Raw genomic sequence first — 23579 nt, 5'->3', positions numbered from 1 at the left:
ACATCTCACCCGACGAGTATCTCTAAAGTTTTACTTGAAAGTTTACCTAATATCAATGAACAATTGTTCATTAATCTTCCTTGCCCTACAACAAATATATAGATGCATAATAATCAATCACAACAACAAGCAAAGCCAACAGAAAACAATCACTCTATGGTTACTAGATCAAAGTCAAGACAACAACAAAATCATAACACTTTTCTCAACATTCTTTTCCTATAGGACATTTGGGTGTAAAGCCTACGAGAATAAATAGCTAGGTTGTTACAGACATTCAAGGAATCATGTTTCACCCTCCCTTGCCAAAATTTAAACATATATATATACAAAACGAGTCGCATACAACATACCTTAACCTGCGCACCCTTCAGTTCAATGAAACGAGTCTTCAAAGAGGGAGGAACCTTTTCAGGTCTCGGAACAGAAATAGCAGAAACCATCAGAGGTCACAAGAGACGGATATTTGTTTGAACAAGCCGACTATACAGCTGGAAAAGAAACATGACGACCAGTGGACTCTCCGTTTCTATCTTAAATGAACGGGTACTGGGATTGAGTTGCACAGTCCCCGTGCATTCGGAATTCATTGACTGGTCCGATGAAGTGGATACTTCCATGGGCTTTACATCTTTGACACTAGCAGCTGGATTTTCAAAAAAATGGCTTACAGTCAGCTTAAAGTTCTGGTAAATTTTCCACACGAAGTCCAGCAATGGTTGCACTTCATTTTCTAGAGTCGGACTAAAATTTCTAAGAAGATCGAAGATTATGGGAATACAAATTAAGCCATTCTCCTCGTTATCTGTGGTAAGCACTTGCTTCGTCAGACGACACACGGGGAGAAGAATGACGCGATGCTCGACGCTCAGCTTAGGCAAATGGGACTGAGGTTTACGGAAGGAATGCGACAGCTTCAAACGTGGTGAACGACTAGAACGCACGGCTGGCTGCGGTGGGTGGTCGTTGAAAAAGAGAGGTTGACGACGACATTCGGTGGAGAAGTGAGGAGATGGGGTGAAGTGGCGGCAATTGGTTGAGGAAGAAAAAGAAGAAGATAAGGGAGGGGGCGTTGATGGCGGAGATGAAGAAGAATAAGAATTTTAGGGTTTTTTTTTCAAAAAGAAATTTAATAATAATAATAAAATAATAATAAATAATAATAAATAATAATAAATAATAATAAACTAATAATATATTTTTATTATTTATTTTATTTCATTTTATCACCCAAAATATTTTCCTTTCCCTTTTCTTTTCCTTTTCTGACCAAACCAAATAATATAACACCCAACAAAAATAAAATCTTCAAAATTTAAGATAAAAGTGTTAAGAAATTTACCTTGAAAAATTGGGATGAGGTAGGTTAATTCCAAAAATTGGGAGGGAAATGGAAAAAGTAAAAAGAGAAGGGGAAATGTAGGTTTATTTTTTTAAAAAAAATAAGTTTTTTTTATAAAACATTCTTGACGTTTTTAAAACGTCAAGAAACGTCAATAAATTTAAAAATAAAAAATTTTGACGTTTTAAAACGTCAAGAATTTATCGACATTTCTTGACAGTTTTAAAATGTCAAGGATAAATATATACATTTGACGTTTTAAAAAACGTCAAGAATATCGAACTCATAAAAATTCTTGACGTTTGAAAAATGTCAAGAATGTAAAATAAACAACTTGACGGTTTCAAAACGTCAAGAAAAAAATGCATATTACTCGACGTTTCAAAACCGTCAAGAATTCTGTAAATTGCCTCCCCTCCGCCTATTAATCAAAATTCTTGACGGTTTTTTCATTAAACCGCCCCTTTCTTGACGGTTTTTCAAGAAACCGTCAAGAAAAGAAAAAATCAACCGTCAAGAAAGGGTCTTTTTCTAGTAGTGTAAAAATCCAACTAGTTAACAGAGTTACATCTAGTGATTACTATTTCGTGGTCCAGTCTTATGCAAACTCATTGCATAGGATACCCTCACTCGCATGTCGTATACACGAACACATTGGATCAATGTGTTTGTATCAAATACAAAGTGAGTCGTATCCATAGTGTTAACAGGATAAGGTACCCAACTTTAACCCTATATTATAGACCCTTTAAGCTGATCTTGAACATTGATCCCCGTATGTCTCTACATATTGTTCAAGACTCATCAAACAGCTTAGGATGTTAGTTTATTGGATTTAGGTTATTAAGACAAAACTAATAATATAATCAATAACACTTATTGAAATTATAATAATAAAACACTTTATTAATGGCAGTCAATTAATTATATTTATTATCTACGAGTTTTAGGATATAAAACCCAACAAGGTTAACATGTTCATGCATATTTTGTATGCATGTTGGGTAATTAATATGGAAATTAATTAATATGATTAATTAGTTGATAAAATTTAAATTAACATGATTAATTTAAAGTTTAATTGAATTGATTTTATTAAATATGATTTAATGAAATTAATTAATTATTGATTTATTTAAAAGTTAAATAAATCAAAACACCATATTAATTATTTGTTGTATTCCTAGATGAATGTTATAGGTTTATCTAAGAGTTTTATAATGGTTATAAAATAAATTAGATTTTAAAATCTATAATAAAGATAAGATACATGCTCACCTAGGTTAATACCATATCTTCCAAAATTAGATTTAAGTCGATATCTTGAAAAACTAGGTTACAAGAGGCACGCCTAATTCGATCTTGTCAACAAGTCAGATAAGATGACTAAGGAGTGGAGGCTTTTAAGTTGACGGTTTACAAAACACCTCCTACCTAGAGATCGTAATCAGTTCTTGAGCCTAGTTAACCTAATTTTATGAGCATGCGTGAGAGATGTAAGATAATAAAATTAGTTTATCACCTAGACATCGTAGGTTAAAATCCAGTATAAAAGTTATGCTTGGATGTTTTACCTAGATTTAGGATTTGTTTAAACAAAAATCCTGAATAATTTACCCAAAAATCTTTTTAGAACATTTCAGCTGGAGAAAAATATTGTACTTTTAGCTCTAGCGTTGCCAAGAGTTCACACCGTGAGGTTCATGCAGGGCTTTGGACCGTGCGTAGGAGCGGACTCCATTTGGAGAGTGTTTGCATAGGCTATGAACAAGGTGAATGGGCGAAGTAGTTCATAGTAAGTGGGTGAGGGATATATGACAATACATCCCACGGTCTCTTCCATTGGGTCGAACCGTGAGATTCTTATAATGCGCCTGCTTGTCTGCCCTAGAGCGACGTTCCATTTGAAGGGTTGTATTATAGGATTCGGAACATCGCGAACTCCATATTTGGATAGGGTCTCTTAGATAAGTTTTCATATTGTCTTTCCACTTTCGAGAGCATAATGATTCTCATCTCTAAGGACCGAAAATGGAGGGTTACACTTACAAAAATTACTAAAATAGTTAGTATATTCTTGACCGAAGTAACGGTAACTAAATGCTAAGTAAATATAAGATATTTGTGAGTTAGCATTTGGTCAAGATTGTCTTGATTCAAAGGACGAGTAATCGGCTACCCCTCGGTAGAGGTTATTCTAAACCTTTGAAATATCGTTGCAAAACATAATAAAGGGTATATTATTAAAAGTTTTGCTAAAAAAATTGGTTTATTTGGATTATAGTTTCTAAACAAAGTTTGTTTGTTTTTCAGCATGAATAGCTCGATAGTTCAATTATTAGCTTTTGAAAAACTTAACGGCGATAATTATGCGGCATGGAAATCAAATCTTAACACAATACTAGTGGTTGATGATTTAAGATTTTTCTTAACTGAGTAATGCCCTCAAACCCCTGGCTCAAATGCAAACCAAACTAGTCCGAAAGCATACGATCGATGGATAAAAGCAAATGAGAAAGCATGTGTCTACATCCTTGCTAGCATGTCTGATGTTTTAGCAAAGAAACATGAATCCTTAACCACGGTTAAAGAGATAATGGATTCATTAAAAGGAATGTTTGGGCAACCAGAATGGTCCCTAAGACACGAGGCAATTAAATACATTTACACTAAACGAATGAAGGAGGGGACCTCTGTTAGAGAACATGTCCTGGACATGATGATACACTTCAATATTGCTGAGGTAAATGGTGGTGCCATCGATGAGGCTAATGAGGTTAGCTTTATATTAGAGTCTCTTCCAAAGAGCTTTATACCATTTCAAACAAATGCGTCCCTAAACAAGATAGAGTTTAATCTGACAACCCTTCTAAATGAGCTCCAACGTTTCTAGAATCTTACCATGGGTAAGAAAAAAGAAGTAGAACCAAATACTTCTACTACAAAAAGAAAATTCTCAAAAGGATCGTCCTCTAAATATAAAGTTGGACCCTCAAAACCTAATCGTAAGATAGAAAAGAAGGGGAAGGGGAAGACTCCCAAACAAAACAAAGTTAAGAAGACTACAGGAAAAAGGTAAGTGTTACCACTGTGGTGAAAATGGGCATTGGTTAAGAAAATGTACAAAATACCTTGCTCAGAAAAAAGCAAAGAAGGAAGCACAAGGTAAATATGATTTACTTGTCCTTGAAACATGTTTAGTGGAAAATGAAAATTCTATCTGGATATTAGATTTAGGAGCCACTAATCATATTTGTTTCTCATTTTAGGAAAATAGTTCTTGGAAAAGGCTTTTTAAGGGCGAGATCACTCTCAAAGTTGGAACTGGAGAAATGGTCTCAGCTAAAGCAGTGGGAGACTTGAAGTTATTTTTTAATGATAGATATATCATGCTCAAGAATGTCTTGTATGCACCTCAAATGAAGAGAAATTTAATATCTATCTCTTGTATGTTAGAACATATGTACAAAATTAATGAAGCGTTCATTTTCCGAAAAGGTATTCATGTTTGTTCTGCTATACTTGAAGACAACTTATATAAGTTAAGACCAACACGAGCAAATTTTGTCTTAAATACTAAAATGTTTAGAACAGCTGATACTCAGAATAAAAGACAAAAAGTTTCTTCCAATGCCTTCTTATGGCACTTAAGTTTTGGTCACATAAATCTCAATAGGATTGGGAGATTGGTTAAGAATGGACTTCTAAGTCAGTTAGAAGATAACTCTTTACTTCCATGTGATTCCTGTCTTGAAGGAAAAATGACCAAAAGATCTTTTACTAGAAAAGGTCTTAGAGCCAAAACATCTTTAGAGCTCGTACATTTGGACTTTTGTGGACCAATGAATGTCAAAGCTCGGGGAGAATATGAATATTTCATTAGTTTTATTAATGATTATTCAAGGTATGGTCATGTTTACCTAATTCAGAACAAGTCTAATTCTTTTGAAAAGTTCAAAGAATATAAGGCTGAAGTTGAAAATGAATCAGGTAAAACAATCAAGACACTTCGATCAGATCGAGGTGGAGAGTATCCAAGACTATTTGATAGACATGGAATCCAATCACAACGCTGTGCACCTAGTACGCCTCAGCAAAACGGTGTATCAGAAAGAAGAAACCGAACTTTGTTAGACATGGTTCCCTCTATGATGAGTTTTGCTCAGTTGCCAGATTCTTTTTGGGGATATGCTTTAGAAATAGCTATCTATATTTTAAACAACGTTCCCTCTAAAAGTGTTTCTGAAACACCTTATGAGATATGGAAAGGGCGTAAAGGTAGTTTACGTCACTTTAGGATTTGGGGATGTCCAGCACACGTGTTGGTGCAAAACTCTAAAAAGTTGAAACGTCGTTCAAAATTATGCCTATTTGTAGGTTATCCAAAAGAATCTAAAGGTGGTTTGTTTTATAACCCTCAAAAAAATAAAGTATTTGTGTCGACAAATGCTACGTTCTTAGAGCAAGACCACATAAGAAATTATCAAACTCACAATAAACTAGTATTAGAAGAAATTTCCAAAAAAACTACAGATAGACCGTTCATCCACTAAAGTAGTTGATAAAACTAGGAATATTGGTCAAACACATTCTTCTCAAGAGTTGGGAGAACCTCCACGTAGTGGGAGGGTTGTACGACAGCCTAATCGCTATTTGGGTTTAAGTGAAGCTGAAATCATCATTCCTGATGATGGGATAGAGGATCCATTGACCTATAAATAGGCGATGAATGATGTGAAATGTGACCAATGGATCATAGCCATGGACTCGAAATGGAATCTATGTATTCCAATTCTGTCTGGCCTCTAGTCGATCAACCAAATGATGTAAAACCTATTGTTTGTAAATGGATTTACAAGAGAAAATGAGACCAAGCTATTAAAGTACAGACTTTCAAAGCTCGACTAGTGGCAAAAGGTTATACACAAAAGGAGGGAATAAATTATGAAGAAAATTTCTGTCCTGTTTCCATGCTAAAAACGATTAGAATACTCTTATCCATCGCTACTTTTTATGATTATGAAATTTGGCAGATGGATGTCAAGACAGCTTTTTTGAACGAAAATCTTGAAGAGAGTATCTATATGGTCCAACCAGAGGGGTTTATACAAAAGGGTCAAGAACAAAAGGTTTGTAAGCTTCAAAAATCCATATATGGATTAAAAAAAGCATCTAGATCCTGGAATATAATATTTGATAATGCGATCAAATTTTATGGTTTTGAACAAAACGTTGATGAACCTTGTGTTTACAAAAGGATCATCAATTCCACCGTGGCATTTTTAGTTTTGTATGTAGATGACATTCTACTCATTGGGATGATGTAGGTCATCTAACTGATATTAAGAAATGGCTAGCTACGCAATTCCAAATGAAAGATTTGGGAAATGCTCAGTACATTCTTGGTATCCAAATAGTTCGGAACCGAAAGAACAGAACACTAGCCATGTCTCAAACATCTTATATAGACAAAATACTGTCAAGATATAATATGCAGAATTCCAAAAAGGGTCTATTGTCGTACAGATATGGAATTTATTTATCAAAAGAACAATGTCCAAAGACATCTCAAGAAGTTGAGGACATGAGTAACATTCCCTATGCTTCTGCTGTTGGGAGCCTGGTGTATGCAATGTTATGTACTAGACCTGACATTTGCTATTCAGTAGGGAAGGTTAGTAGATATCAATCCAATCCTGGACGTGATCATTGGACAACCGTTAAGAATATTCTAAAATATCTTAGAAGAACAAAAAACTACATGCTTGTGTATGGTTCTAAGAATGTGATCCTTACTTGATACACTGACTCTAATTTTCAATCTGATAAATATGCTAGAAAGTCTACATCGGGATCAGTTTTCACTCTGAATGGAGGAGCGGTAGTGTGGAGAAGCATAAAACAATCCTGTATTGCCAACTCCAATATGGAAGCTGAATATGTAGCAGCTTGTGAAGCTGCAAAGAAAGCAATATGGCTTAAAAAGTTCTTAACAGATTTGGAAATTGTTTCAAATATGCATCTACTAATCACCTTAATACTGTGACAACAGTGGTGCAGTTGCAAATGTTGGGTTTTATGTCCTAAAACTCTTAGATAGTAAATATATAATCAATTGACCGTTATTAATAATTATTATTATAATTTCAATAAGTGTTATTGATTATATTATTAGTTTTGTCTTAATAACCTAAATCCAATAAACTAACATCCTGTTTGATGAGTCTTGAACAGTATGTAGACACATACGGGATCAATATCCAAGATCAGCTTAAAGATTCTATAGTATAGGGTTAAGGTTGGGTACCTTATCCTGTTAACACTATGGATACGGCTCACTTTGTATTTGATACAAATAATACATTGATCCAATGCGTTCATGTATGCGACATGCAAGTGAGGATATCCTATGCAATGAGTTTGCATAAGACTGGACCACGAAATAGTAATCACTAGATGTAACTCCATTAACTAGTTGGATTTCTATTTCATTAGGATGCCCTAGGTGACTTAGTCTTAATCCTGAGCGTATTATGAATTCCTGTTTGCGAGGGATTGTCTTTTGATTTGTACGGGTGAGAGTGGTCAAATTGCCGACTCAATATGCTTATCATTTTGGAGAAAAGACCGAGTGGGGAGCTGGGAACATAATCACACAAGATGGAATTCACTCATTCCCACATTTAGGGTAAGTAGATAAGTATTCCTTTAAATGGTGTCTCCGAGACTTGAACAAAGGGCCCTACCCTCTCTATGGAACGAGAGAGGTTTCTGTTTAGTGGTTGGACCATAAACAGGTTGTTCATTAGAGGAGCACTGGTATTTAAGGACTAGAAGTAACCCAGGGGTAAAACGGTAATTTGACCCAGCTGGTGTTACGAACACTTGTGAAGGACAAACTTACTGGTATTGGTCTATATCCGTGGACACATAAATATATCTACAGTGAGAAGAGTTCAGCTGTGAGTCTTTAGTGGAGTGTACACACAGTTAACGAATATTGATTAATGTGGTTAATAAGTTTAGCTAATTAATCTCATATCGTTGTAGCTTCTGATCTGTAGGTCCATTAGGTCCCCTTCCTAGCTCATAAAGAGTAATGAGATTTATTTATATTGGTTGTAATTTGAAATGTTCAAATTTACTTTGGAAATTAATATAATGTATATTGATACATCATAATATAAAGTTTATATTTTAATAAGACTTTATTATATAAATTTAATTTTGGATATGATTCAAAATTAAATTACGAGAGAATAAAATATTTGAATGAGTTCAAATATTAGTTTAATGTGAATTAGATTCATATTAAAACTATAGGTTAAAATTTAATGTGTATGTGATACATATTAAAACTATAGGTTATGAACGAAATTTATATTTGAATATGATTTAATTAAATTAAGACTATAGGTTATGCGAGAGATATTCATTTAAATATGATTTAAATAAAATATTAAATAAATATGATTTAATTAATTAATTAATATTTATTTATTAAATTAATAAGGAACGTGGGTGGTTTTTCCACGTTCCCATTTATTCTCTCTAACTTCCCTCTTCTTCCGTCTGAAGAAGAGGGAATTCTTTTAGTAACAAAAACACAGAAAGCGTCTTGTGATTTTTTGCAGAAAAAAGGATCATCGCATACTCTCAACTTTTTCTCTCTAAAAAAAAATCCCTCAATCCAATTTGGTTCCCACAAACCATCTCAATCAGAGAATAGGAAGGTTTCCAAGTGGTGGTGTCCAAGTTGGCATTTGGTAGATTCAGAGTCGTCAACGAGAGTAAGCTCTTAGTCTCTATATTTTCTTCAAAACATGTTTAACCATAAAAATTAGTTTTGTAATTTTTGCCAATGTATTGGTATTTTTAAGTTTCCAATTAAAATTGGGTATCTGTAATTCTTCCGCTGTAAAAGGTTTTCATCCCTTCAATTGGTATTAGAGTCATCTCAATTTTAATTGAGAATTTTTAAAAATTTGCATTGATTAGGTGGGATCTCTGCATTATGAATATGGGTTTTGAAATTGAATGTTTCTATAATTTTGGCCATAGATTTACTGTTTTGATAAGATCAAAATGTAAAGGCCCCTTCGTTTTTGGGCATTTTAATTTGTAAATCTGTAATTTAGAGTCCAATTTTTAAATTCGAGGTGTTTTTATGAGTTTTTCGACACCAAATTTGCCCAAAACGGACAACCGGAAGGTCATCAACGGAGAGTTTTTCGATTCTATACGGAAATCGAAGATAACAAAAAAAAATTCTACGGTTGGAGGTAGAAGAAGGGATGACGTCATCATGACGTCAACGTGACATCATCATAACGTCAGCAGCAGGGATAGGTTCAGTGGCTCAGTGTGCGCAGCGCGGCTCAACTCGGCTTGTACAGAAGGCTCGCGTTCAGCTCGGCTTGTACGGACGGCTCGCGTTCGGCTCGGCTTGTACGGACGACTTACATTCGGCTCGGCTTGTACGGACGGCTCGCGTTCGGTTCGGCTATACGAACGACTCACTTTTCGTCTCGGCTTGTACAGACGGCTCGACGCGGTCGGCTTGGTTCGGGTTCGGTTCTTTATTTGGCATCGATTCAGGCGGTTTTTGAACCGATTCTTCATATTTTAGGCCGGTTCAAGCATTTTTTGGCCAGTTTGGAGCGGTTTTTGACTGGTTCAAGGTTTTTGGGTCCGGTTTGAAGCTTTTTGAAGGTTTTGAGGCCGGTTTTGGAGCTTTGAAAGCACTTTTATGATATTTTTAAGGCTTTATTATTATAATTATTGCTTTATTTTATCCTAGGGGCCAATTTTATAGGTTTAATTGTTATTTAAATGCTTTATGGATGTCATTTAGATAAATCCCACCTTAGGTTAAGCATGTTCATGCATTTTTATATATTATAAATGTTATAATGTATGTTTCTAAAACATGATTATGAATTTCATGAGTAATTTAAAATATGTTGATATTTTAAATATATGAAATTGAATAAGCATGATGCATGACATTACTTAGTTAAATATAATTTGTTATATTTAAATTAATGTCTTGTGTATGCTTGATTGATTTTCATATTTTATTTAATATAATTGTTATATTAATAAAGATGAAAATTAATTTGCATTGTGCATATGACATCCATAGTTTAATATAATTGTTATATTAATGTAATGTATGCATGTAATATGGTTTTATTTAATTACAATTTGATTTTAATTATTTAAACCATAGTATGCATGACTATAGGGCTAATTAACTAATTTTATAATAGTTATAAAATTTAATAATTAGAAACCATCAACCTATAATAAAGAGTTGCATGCAAACATAGGATCTTAGGATTAATTTGGTTTAATTTTAAATTGTTTAAAATTAAATAGACCTAAGATCACATTAATTCTAATAGGATTAGAAATAAGTCTTATTTTAGTTTAATGAAACTAAGTAGGCCAAATAGGATTTAAGGTTATAAGGGAACTCCACCGGAAAGTTCTGTCTAAGGCTGAGGGTACTTAAGTTGACGGTTTACGGAACACCTCCTACCTGGGAACTAACCCGGAACCGACGTTGAATTAACCTTATTCCTATTAGCATAAGATGTCACTAGGTAAATTAAATGGTTTAATACACCTAGAAACTTTAGTGTAAAGTTTTATTATAAGTATTATAATAAGAATAGACTTAGTTCGATTCATTTAGCCGAAATTTAGCTAAGTACAACTAAACCCTAAATTAATAGAACATTTTAGTGAGAGAAAAATGGTATAAATGATATATCAATTTTTTCTCTCACGTCCCTAAGAGTTCATACGTGAGATTCATACTTGGCTTCGTGTCACCCTAGGCGCGGCATCCCTTCGAAAAGCATTTGTATAAGTCAATAACAAGGTGAATAGGGGAAATGTTCATAGTAAGTGGGAGAAGGATGCGTGTCAACGTATCCTACGGTCTCCTCCATTAGGTTGCACCATGAGATTTCTATGATCCGCCTGCGTGTCGTCCTGGAGCGACCATCCCTTCGGAGGGCTTGATCATTTAAGTTGGAACATCATAAACTCCAGAAATGGATAGGATTTCTTAGGTTAATCTTCAACAGTTGTCTTTCCTAACGGTAGCCTATTGAAGCATATCTCTGGGATACGAAAATGGTAGGGTCACACTTACAGGATGAATTAAGTTAGTTAATGAGTCCTGGACCGAACAACGTTAGCTAAGAACTATAGGAATAAGAGTTATTCTGGTATTAGTAATTAGTTGAGATTGTCTCAATTCATAAGAGGAGTAATTCATCACCCTTCGGTGACTGTTGCTCTAAACTTCTGAAGTATCGTTGCAAAAACTAAATCATTAGTTTTATTAGGGTTCTTTGATTGTCTATTTTTTGCTGAATTGATTGGATTATTTTGTGTAATGGGTTAAGACAAAGATAACTAATACAGTCAATTGTTTGCTATTTCAGCATGTCTTCCTCAATTATTGCATTGCTTAAAAAAATCAATTAACCGGTGAAAATTATGCAACGTGGAAATCGAAACTGAATATAATTGTAGTTATCGTTGATCTACGCTTTGTCCTAAAGGAGGATGTCCTCCTTTTCCCACTAAAAATGCATCCCAAAGTGTTAGGGATGTATATGACCGCTGGACAAAGGCCAATGACAAGGCTTGCCTCTACATCTTGGCTAGTATGTCTGACATACTGAGCAAGAAACATGAGATCATGGTTACTATACGTCAGTTCATGGACTCTCTTAGAGAGATGTTTGGGCAACTGTCCATTCAGATCAAACAAGAGGCAAATGTTGCCCATTCCAGGATGTTTGCACCTTCATCTTCTAGATTTGAGAAAATTTAGACGAGGAAAAGAGGGAAGGGGAAAGGTCCTACTGTTGCTGCTGAGGGAAAAGGAAAGGCTAAGGTAGACATCAAGGGTAAATGTTTCCACTGCAATGCTGATGGGCATTGGAAAAGAAATTGCCCTAAGTACCTTGCTAAAAAGAAAGAAAAGGAAGGTAAATATGATTTACTGGTCTTGGAAACATGTTTAGTGAAAAATGACCAAAATGCCTGGATACTTGATTCAGGGGCCACTAACCATGTTTGTTCTTCTTTACAAGAAACTAGTACCTTCAAGCAGTTTGAGGAGAGTGAGATGACACTCAAGGTTGGAACGGGAGATGTCATTTCAGCTCGTGCAGTGAGAGATGCTAAGTTGTTTTTCGAAAATAACACTAATACAAATATGGGTTTTAACGATGCAAGTTTTGCGTCATAAAGACTTTCAACGATAAAATTTTCGCGTCGTTGAAGCCACTATCAAGAAAGGCTATTTAACGACAATTTGAAAAACGTGTCATTAAATATGCTTAGATGACACCAAAATTGTGTCATTAATACCTTTACTTTGACGCAATAAATATGTCACCGTTATCTATAACTCGACACCAATATATTGTCATCAATACCCTTATATTGACGCAAATCATGTGTCACCGTTATTTATACCTTGACACTAATATATTATCATCAATACTCTTAAATTGACATTTTAAATGTGTCACCGTTATCTATTACTCGACACGAATTTATTGTCATCAATAATCTTATATTGACGCTTTAAATATGTCATCGTTATCTATACCTTGACACAAATATATTGTCATTAATACTCTTATATTGACACTTTAAATGTGTCACCGTAATCTGTCACTCGACACAAATATATTGTCATTAATACTATTACATTGACAATTTAAATGTGTCACCGTTATCTATCACTCTACACCAATATATTGTCATTAATACTCTTATAACGACGTTTTAAGTGTGTCACCTTTCAATATAACTCGACACTAATATATTGTTGTTGTAAATATTTCGTTACACAAAAATGTTGTCAAGAAATGTGCTTTAACGACACTGTTTCTGTTTAATAAAAGCTTATATGTCGACACATGTTTAGTGTCGTTATTTTTCATTTTCACAACACATATCTTTCTATCATATATTTCTTCTTTAAAAAAAATTAAATACTAAATTTCAGCATTACCCACATATGTTTGGAAAGATATTTATATTGATAATAAAGAAAATATAACATACATTATCGGTAAAGATTTTACAATAATCCAAAAGATAAATTTACTATAATATTACATGTATGTATGACCTAATCTAATCAAACTGACGCATAAATGAGAACTTGATCGATTCCATGGTCCGTGAATTCTTCAACTACCTGCAAATTTGAAAAAAATGAACCTTAGCTAACATTCATTACGGAAAATGCATAAGCATAAGCATAAACATTAAGTACATGCCAAACAAAAATCACCTTCTTAATAAGCAGACCAATAAACTTTTCAAAATAAGCGTCCAAAGTTCATACAACCAAGGTTTTTAATAAAAGACCCATAAGGAATGCAAAAGATTAAAAAAAAACACCGACTACATAAGCGTAAGCATAAGCATAGTATATAAATGTTGCAAATGTAAGTTTTGATTCAATCTTTACAGTCCAAGCAATGTTCTAGTTTGCATCAAATTGAAACTTAGCATAAACTTACCCTTAGCCCCCCTCCTCCAAAGTAAATACAAAACAACATGATTTCTATAACATATGTCTAAACGGATTGAACAAAATAGTTTTTCAATGACTACCATAACTGCAGAATAGTTAACAAAACAAAGTATCAAGTTCCTAAATACGTGTCAACATGATTCCTAAAACATACGTCTAAGCGGATCGTACAAAATAGATTTTCAATGGCTACCACTGCAGGATAGTCAAAGCAATATTCCTAAATACATATTAACATGATTCCTAAAATAAAATAGTTAAGTTACGTTACAAAACATAAAGCACGCTTACCTCTTTCTTTTACTAAATCTCCACCCCCATATCTTGATTACCCTCCATAGAGGCTTTTTCTTTCTTGCAAGTTCGGAAGCCCTAATAATGAATAGCAAACTACGTAAGTTATACAATTATTATTTCATATGCAATATATTAACTCATTATTTAATTCCTAACAGAGTTCATGATAAATTAAGTTAACATCATTTTCAAAGTTATTCCAAGAACAAAAGTTGCAACCAATGTTATGAGAAAACAACAAACAATGTAACAAATAACAAACACTTTAAAATTTTGCATACTGCAAAAATCCAAATAATATATAAAATCCAGTTGCAAAATAAGTAAGTTTCAAAACTTTCTTACCATGAAGATTGGGAAGTGTTGCTATCAAAGATCTCTTGTAGTTCCTCTTCTATCAAATTCAACCCAAAAAATCGAGTAGACAATATATTGATCTAAATAATCATTGTTTTTTCCTGGGAACCATAAAACAAGAAAACATCATCATTGACATTCAACACATAAGCAAATCTTTAATGGTTTAAATTGAGAAGTCCTAGTTTTGTATCTTATCCTCTTATAGTTTTAAATTTAGTCTATCACTATTCTTAAATATCAAAATTAGATGATATTGAAACTTACATAGCATGATACTTCATAGATTGGCAGAAGTTTGAAAAAACAAAAAAAGTCATCTAAGTGAAGAAAAATGAAATTTTTTTACTAATTGAAAAATGTAATATACTATTTGCGAGCTAAGAACGATAAAATCCATAAATGAACATTATTCCTTTCCATCTCAAATTTTTATATCCATATGGCAAAAACCAAATGAATTTTTCATACATTTTGCAATTATAGAAATTGAAAAATAAATAATAATAATAATAATAATAATAATAATAATCATAATAAATCAATAATAATAATAATAATAGCAAACCAATGTGAAATATGACAAATATAGGTTGGAAAATAATATAGGTTGGCAAATGATTTGACAAATAATACAGCAAACAATATAGTTGACAAATAATACAGGTTGAGAAATAATATAATATACAAGTTGAGAAATACTATATAGGAAATAATATAAAATAATATATTGAAAATAATATAAAATAATATATTAGAAATAATATAAAATAATATATTGGAAATAATATAAAATAATATATCTAATATAATATAAAATAATATATCTAATATAATATAAAATAATATATCTAATATAATATAAAATAATATATCTAATATAATATACAAGTTGATAAATAATAAATATTAAAGGTAACAAACTATTCTGTCTTTTACAAGTCTAATCAATTAATAAACACTAAACCAAAAAATTAAAAATAGCCAAATTAAATCAATCGGCTTAAACCTACTAAATTTGAAGCAACCATAAATTCAATTGCCCTAAATCTAACAAAATTAAAAGTTCAAATGACCTAAATCTAACAAATTCGAAGCATTGAAATTAATTGACTAAACAACAATAAATTCAATTGACCTAAATTTGAACTAACAATAAAAGCAAACAATAAAACCACAATAAACCCAATTGGCCTAACCTTAACAAAATTAAAGTCACCTTAAAATTAATTAACGAAATTACAACAAAAAAAATTGAAAAACTACATCTTATAATTTTTCAACCCTCAAAAGGGAAGGGAAAGAGAGGAAATCAAAAAAAAAATTACCTTTGACAGAATAGTTTCTGACCCTTCCAATTGATCTCAAAGGTACCCTAAAAAAAATAGTCCTTTGTTTTTATAGCGGAGAAGGTGGAGTGAGAGAGAAAATTGGGTTAGTTAAGAGAAAATAGGGGGAGAGTGGAGAAGGTGGGAGTAGAGAGAAAATTAGGTGAGTTGAGGGAAAATAGAGCAGAAGAGTGGAGAAGGTGGGAGTGGGAGAGAAAATTGGGTGAGTTGAGGGAAAATAGGGAAGAGACTGATATTCATTTTTAAAAAAAAAAAGTTAAATTCAAATTCAAATCTAACTTTTAAAATAAAATAAAAATAAAATAAAATAAAGTAAATAAATAAAATAAAATAATAAATAAATGATAAAATGGTGTATCTACAACTTCTTAGAACACTACCCCTCCATTGGATCAAAAAATATTTCTTGTAGACAAAGATAATCAATTGAATTTTGCACTTTAATTTTCTAAACAAAATGTATCTTGCATACTAATTAAACAATCAAGAGCAAATTAAAAGATTGTTTCATAGAGATCACATGGAATTGAATTCGTTTTTGAACAAAAATTAAAGAATCAACATGCTAAATAAAATAAAAATGGAAGAAACTCTCAAATAAATTGAATAACCATGATCCTCTTACCTCTTAGAAGATTACCCCTATATTGGAATAAAAGATTGATGGAATATTTTTTTGAGAAAAAAATGAATGGAAGAGTTCTGAAAAAAATGATATTTAAAGAGAATTTGGGTGAAAATTGGAGTTGGATTTATGAATGGATCAAACATAACTGAAAATTTTGATTAAGATTTACAGCTCATAATAGAAAAGAAATGAAAATAACTGCTTCATGGGTTTCGAACTCATAACTTCAGGGCCAGGTGCGCTCAATTTGACAGAAAGAGAGGATTTTCGGAAATTTGTTATATATTTACAAGATTGCCACTGAAAATATGTGAGAAAAAATGATCCAGGCTATGAGATTCGAACACAGGACATCAAAGGCGCCCGCGTAAGGAGAAGACGACATGTGGCATGCATAGATTGGCTGAAGAGTGAAGAAGGTGCGCACGTGAAGTCTTTCGAAAATGGGGAATAAAGGAACGCTCGGCTGGGATTCGAACTCACGACCTTGAGGTGTTTGCATGTGTGGAAGTATTGAATCTTTTTTGTTATTTACCAATTGGTCTCTGATCTTCGATTTATCCGATTTTGTTTTAAGTGTTTTTCATTGCATTGAGTTCGTAATAGAGTCTAGATTGCATTGAGTTCGTAATATGCATGATATAGGTGGAGACAGCCTAGACTTTCGCGTTTTTGGTAGAGAGAGAAAATGTTGAGAGAAAATATGCTATTGTCATATAATTTTAATTGCCTGAGAGAGGGAATTAACAAATTTTAAAATTTGAGGTTTTTTTATTTCGAAAATTTTTCAATGACACAAAAAATTTGTTGATAATTAACGACGCTTTAAATGTGTCAAGAAAAATTACATTGTGTCAATAGAATTGTGTCAATAAATAATTTTCAACAACACAATTGTACCTCATCCCATCTTTTTTATTTTCAACGACACAATTCCTTGATTAGTAGTATCATTAAAACTCATTTTTCTAGTAGCCGAGGGAGAAGAGAAATCGGAGTGACCAAGATTCTTCAACGGTAGTCTCTTAGATTGGTGGGTTCGACGACAGTCCCTTAGACAATGTTTGCTTGTTCGACGGTGTGAGATTAGTGGGTTTGACGACAATCTCTTAGATTTGCAGATGAGTTACATTGTTTCCCGTTTTTTGGTAGGGAAAGAGAGAAAAGGTTGAACAAATTGTAAAACTCTTTTTGAATGTCGCGCGAAGAGGGAATTGAAAATTTTTGAATTTTTGGTTTTTTTATTTCAAAATTTATTTAATGACACAAAGAATTTGTCGTTAATTAACGACACTTTAAATGTGTCAAGAAAAATTAAATTGTGACAATAGAATTGTGTCAAGGAATAATGTGTCACTTTTATTTTTAACGACACATTTTACTCCTACCCTATCCTTTTTTTATTTTTAACGACACAATGTTTTGATTTGTAGTGTCGTTAAAACCCAAATTTGTACTAGTGTAAATTCATGTTTTTTGAAAACTTGTACATAGTTCCTAAAATCAAAAGAAACTTAGTTTCCGTTTCTTGTCTTATTGAACATATGTACTCAATTAATTTTTCTATGAATGAAGCGTTCATTTCTAAGAATGGTGTACATATTTGTTCAGCTAAGCTTGAAAACAACTTGTATGTATTAAGACATAAGGAAGCAAAAGCAGTTTTAAATCACGAGATGTTTAGAACTGATAATACTCAAAATAAAAGGCAAAGAATTTCTCTAAATAACAATACCTATCTTTGGCATTTAAGATTAGGTCACATAAATCTCAATCGGATCGGGAGATTGGTAAAGAATAGACTTCTAAACGAGTTAGAAGATAATTCATTACCTCCATGTGAATCTTGTCTTGAAGGAAAAATGACAAAGAGACCTTTTACTGGAAAAGGTTATAGAGCCAAAGAACCTTTAGAACTTATACATTCAGACCTCTATGGTTCGATGAATGTAAAAGCTAAAAGGGGGTTTTGAATACTTCATCTATTTTATAGATGATTATTCAAGGTATGGTTATTTTTACTTAATGGAGCATAAGTCTGAAGCTCTTGAAAAGTTCAAGGAGTATAAGGCTGAAGTTGAAAATCTATTAAGTAAGAAGATTAAAATACTTCGATCTGATCGAGGTGGAGAGTATATGGATTTGAGATTCCAGGACTATATGATAGAACATGGAATCCAATCCCAACTCTTAGCACCTGGTACACCTCAACAAAATGGTGTATCAGAAAGGAGAAATAGAACCTTGTTAGACATGGTTCATTCAATGATGAGTTATGCTCAATTGCCTAGCTCGTTTTGGGGTATGCAGTAGAGGCTACAGTTCGTATCTTAGACAATGTTCCCTTGAAGAGTGTTTCTGAAACATCTTTCGAGTTATGGAGATGACGTAAACCTAGTTTAAGTCACTTCAGAATTTGGGGTTGTCCAGCACGAAGCAAAGTTATGCCAAGAAGTTGGAAGAAGTTGGAACCTCGTTCAAAGTTATGCCAATTTGTTGGTTACCCTATAGAGACGAGAGGTGGTCTATTCTTCGATCCACAAGAAAATAAAGTGTTTGTATCGACAAATGCTACTTTCTTGGAAGAAGACCACATGAGAGATCATAAACCACGAAGCAAATTAGTATTAAATGAAGCTACTGATGAATCAACAAGGGTTTTTGATGAAGTTGGTCCCTCATCAAGAGTTGATGAAACCACCACATTAGGTCAATCTCATCCCTTCTCAAACGTTGAGAATGCCTCCCTGTAGTGGAAGGGTTGTACCACAACCTAACCGTTATTTGGGTTTAACTGAAACTCAGGTTGTCATACCAGATGATGGTGTTGAGCATCCATTGTTCTATAAACAGGCAATGAATGATGTAGATATGGACCAATGGGTCAAAGCCATGGACCTTGAAATGGAGTCTATGTACTTCAATTCAGTGTGGGAGCTTGTAGATCTACCTGAAGGGGTAAAACCTATAGAGTGTAAATTGACCTATAAGAGAAAGAGAGATTCAACTGGGAAGGTACAGACCTTCAAAGCTAGACTTGTAGCAAAAGGGTATACCCAAAGGGAAGGGGTTGACTATGAGGAAACTTTTTTCCCTGTTGCTATGTTAAAGTCTATAAGGATTCTCTTGTCCATCGCCACATTTTATGATTATGAAATATGGCAAATGGATGTTAAGACTGCTTTTCTGAATGGCAATCTTGAAGAGAGTATCTTTATGTCTCAGCGAGAGGGGTTCATAACCCAAGGTCAAGAGCAAAACGTTTGCAAGCTGAATCGATCCATTTATGGGTTGAAACAAGCATCTAGATCTTGGAACATTAGGTTTGATACTGCGATCAAATCCTACGGTTTTGACCAAAATGTTGATGAACCTTATGTATATAAGAAAATCAACAAAGGAAAAGTAGCTTTCTTAGTACTTTATGTGGACGATATCCTTCTCATTGGAAATGATGTAGGATACCTTACGGACATTAAAGCTTGACTAGCAGCCCAATTCCAAACGAAAGATTTAGGAGAGGCACAATATGTTCTTGGAATCTAAATCATAAGGGATCGTAAGAACAAAAGGCTGGCACTGTCTCAAGCAACCTATATCGACAAAATGTTGGTTCGATATTCGATGCAGAACTCTAAGAAGGGTTTATTACCTTTCAGGCATGGGGTTCATTTGTCTAAAGAACAGTGTCTTAAGACACCTCAAAAAGTTGAGGATATGAGACATATTCCCTATGCCTCAGCTATGGGCAGCTTAATGTATGTTATGCTCTACACTAGGCCAGACATTTGTTATGCACTGGGAATAGTCAGTAGGTATCAGTCCAACCTAGGGTTAGACCACTGGACGTCGGTTAAAATATTCTCAAGTATCTTAGGAGAACGAGAGACTACATGCTTGTGTATGGAGCTAAGGATTTGATCCTTACAAGATACACTGATTCTTATGTCCTTCTCAAGAGTTGGGAGAACCTTGCTATAGTGGGAGGGTTATACGATAACCTGATCGCTATTTGGGTTTAAGTGAAGCTCAATTCATCATACCTGATGATGGGATAGAGGATCCATTGACCTTTAAACAGGCAATGAATGATGTAGACTCTGACCAATGGATCAAAGTCATGGACCTCGAAATGGAATCTATGTATTCCAATTTTGTCTGGACTCTAGTAGATCAACCAAATGATGTAAGACCTATTGGTTATAAATGGATCTACAAGAGAAAACGAGACCAAGCTAGTAAAGTACAGACTTTCAAAGCTCGACTTGTGGCAAAAGGTTGTACACAAAAGGAGGGAATAGATTATGAAGAAACTTTCTCTCCTTTTGCCATGATAAAGTCCATCGCCACTTTTTATGATTATGAAATTTGGCAGATGGATTTCAAAATAGCCTTTTTGAACGGTAATCTTGAAGAGAGTATTTATATGGTCCAACCATGGGGGTTTATACAAAAGGGTCAAGAACAAAAGGTTTGTAAGCTTCAAAAATCTATTTATTGATTAAAACAAGCTTCTAGGTCCTGGAATATATGATTTGATATTGCGATCAAATCCTATGGTTTTGAACAGAATGTTGATGAACCTTGTGTTTACAAAAGGATCATCAATTCTACTGTAGCATTCTTAGTTTTGTATGTAGATGACATTCTACTCATCGGGAATGACGTAGGTCATCTAACTGATATTGAGGAATTGCTAGCTACACAATTCTAGATGAAAGATTTTGGAAATGCACAATATGTTCTTGGTATCCAAATAGTTCGGAATCGAAAGAACAAAACTCTAGCCATGTCTCAAACATTTTATATAGACAAAATATTGTCAAGATATAAGATGCAGAATTCCAAAAAGGGTCTGCTGCCGTACAGATATGAAAGTTATTTATCAAAAGAACAATGTCCAAAGACACCTCAAGAAGTTGAGGATATGAGTAACATTCCCTATGTTTCTGTTGTTGGGAGCCTGATGTATGCAATGTTATGTACTAGACCTGACATTTGTTATTTAGTAGGGATTGTTAGTAGATATCAGTCCAGTCCTGGACATGATCATTGGACAGCCGATAAGAATATTCTAAAATATCTTAGAAGAACAAAAGACTACATGCTTGTGTATGGTTCTAAGGATCTGATCCTTACTAGATACACTGACTCCGATTTTCAAACTGATAAAGATGCTAGAAAGTCTACATCATGATCAGTTTTCACTCTAAATGGAGGAGCAGTAGTATGGAGAAGCATAAAACAATCTTGTATTATCGACTCCACTATGGAAGCTGAAAAATGTAGTTGTCCGTGAAGCAGCAAAAGAAGCAATATGGCTTAAAAAGTTCTTAACAGATTTGGAAATTGTTCTAAATATGCATCTGTCAATCACCTTATACTGTGACAACAGTGGTGCAGTTGCCAATTCACAAGAACCTAGAAGTCATAAACGTGGAATGCACATTAAACGAATCTACCATCTTATCAGGGAAATCGTACATCGAGAAGACGTTACAATAACAAAAATCTCCTCCGAGAAAAACATGGCTAATCCGTTTACAAAATCTCTCACCGCTAAAGTGTTTGAGAGCCACCTACATGGTTTAGGTCTACGCGGTTTGTAAAGTAGGACAAGTGAGAGACTTATTGGGATTATGCCCTAGTTTATATATGTGTTTATTGTACTCATATATATTCTCTCATTATAAAATTCTAACTTACTTGGAGTTTTAGTCCAAGTGGGAGTTTGTTGGAATTTGTGACCTAAAACTTGTACTTTGCTATTTGATTCAATGAAATTTATTATTGAATGTTATAATCTTAAAACCAATATATTGGTTTTATTAAATTTATTAAAACCAATCTTAAAACCAAAATTACATTTTCCGTAAATAGCCTCGGGACCTTAAATTTATTGGTTTTAAGATTATAGCATTCAGTAATAAATTTTATTGAATCAAATAACAAAGTATAAGTTTTAGGACATAAATTCCAACAAACTCCCACTTGGACTAAAACTCCAAGTAAGTTAGAATTTTATAATGATAGAAAAGTATATATACATGAGTACAATAAACACATATATAAACTAGGGCATAATCCCAATAAGTCTCCCACTTGTCCTAGTTTACAAACTGCGTAGACTTAAACCATGCAGGTGGCTCTCACACACTTTAGCCGTGAGAGCTTTTGTAAATGGATCAGCTATGTTTTGCTCGGAGGAGATTTTTGTTACTATAACGTCTCCTCGATGTATGATCTCCCTGATCAAATGGTACTTTCGTTCAATATGCTTTCCTCGTTTATGGCTTCTAGGTTCTCGTGAATTTGCAACTGCACCACTATTGTCACAGTATAAGGTGATTGGCAGATGCATATTTGGAACAACTTCCAAATCTGTTAAGAATTTTTTAAGCCATACTGCTTCTTTGGCTGCTTCACAGGCAACTATAAATTCAGCTTCCATAGTGGAGTCAGCAATACAAGATTGTTTTATGCTTCTCCATACTACTGCTCCTCCATTCAGAGTGAAAACTGATCCTGATGTAGACTTTCTAGAATCTTTATCAGTTTGAAAATCGGAGTCAGTGTATCCAGTAAGGATCAGATCCTTAGAACCATACACAAGCATGTAGTTTTTTGTTCTTCTAAGATATTTTAGAATATTCTTAACGATTGTCCAATGATCACGTCCACTATGGAAGCAGACCCTTTTTGGAATTCTGCATCTTATATCTTGACAACATTTTGTCTATATAAGATGTTTGAGACATGGCTAGAGTTTTGTTCTTTCGGTTCTGAACTATTTGGATACGAAAAACATATTGTGCAATTCCCAAATCTTTCCTTTGGAATTGCGTAGCTAGCCATTCTTTAATCTCAGTTAGATGACCGACGTCATTTCCAATGAGTAGAATGTCATCTACATATAGAACTAAGAATGCTACAGTAGAATTGATGATCCTTTTGTAAACACAAGGTTCATCAATATTCTATTCAAAACCATAAGATTTGATCGCAGTATCAAATATTATATTCCAG

The 23579-nt window shown here is 33.6% G+C and overlaps 1 pseudogene; it reads left to right on the top strand.

Annotated features, from left to right (window-relative positions):
- The first annotated feature begins 3656 nt into the window (after window positions 1–3656).
- LOC127148519 (uncharacterized) lies at window positions 3657–4235 on the top strand (annotated as a pseudogene).
- Window positions 4236–23579: the final 19344 nt, after the last annotated feature.

Source organism: Cucumis melo, chromosome 1, assembly GCF_025177605.1.
Source record: "Cucumis melo cultivar AY chromosome 1, USDA_Cmelo_AY_1.0, whole genome shotgun sequence".
Classification (NCBI taxonomy): domain Eukaryota; kingdom Viridiplantae; phylum Streptophyta; class Magnoliopsida; order Cucurbitales; family Cucurbitaceae; genus Cucumis; species Cucumis melo.
The sequence above is the reverse complement of the archived record's forward strand: the minus strand, read 5'-3'. Positions and strand labels throughout refer to the sequence as shown.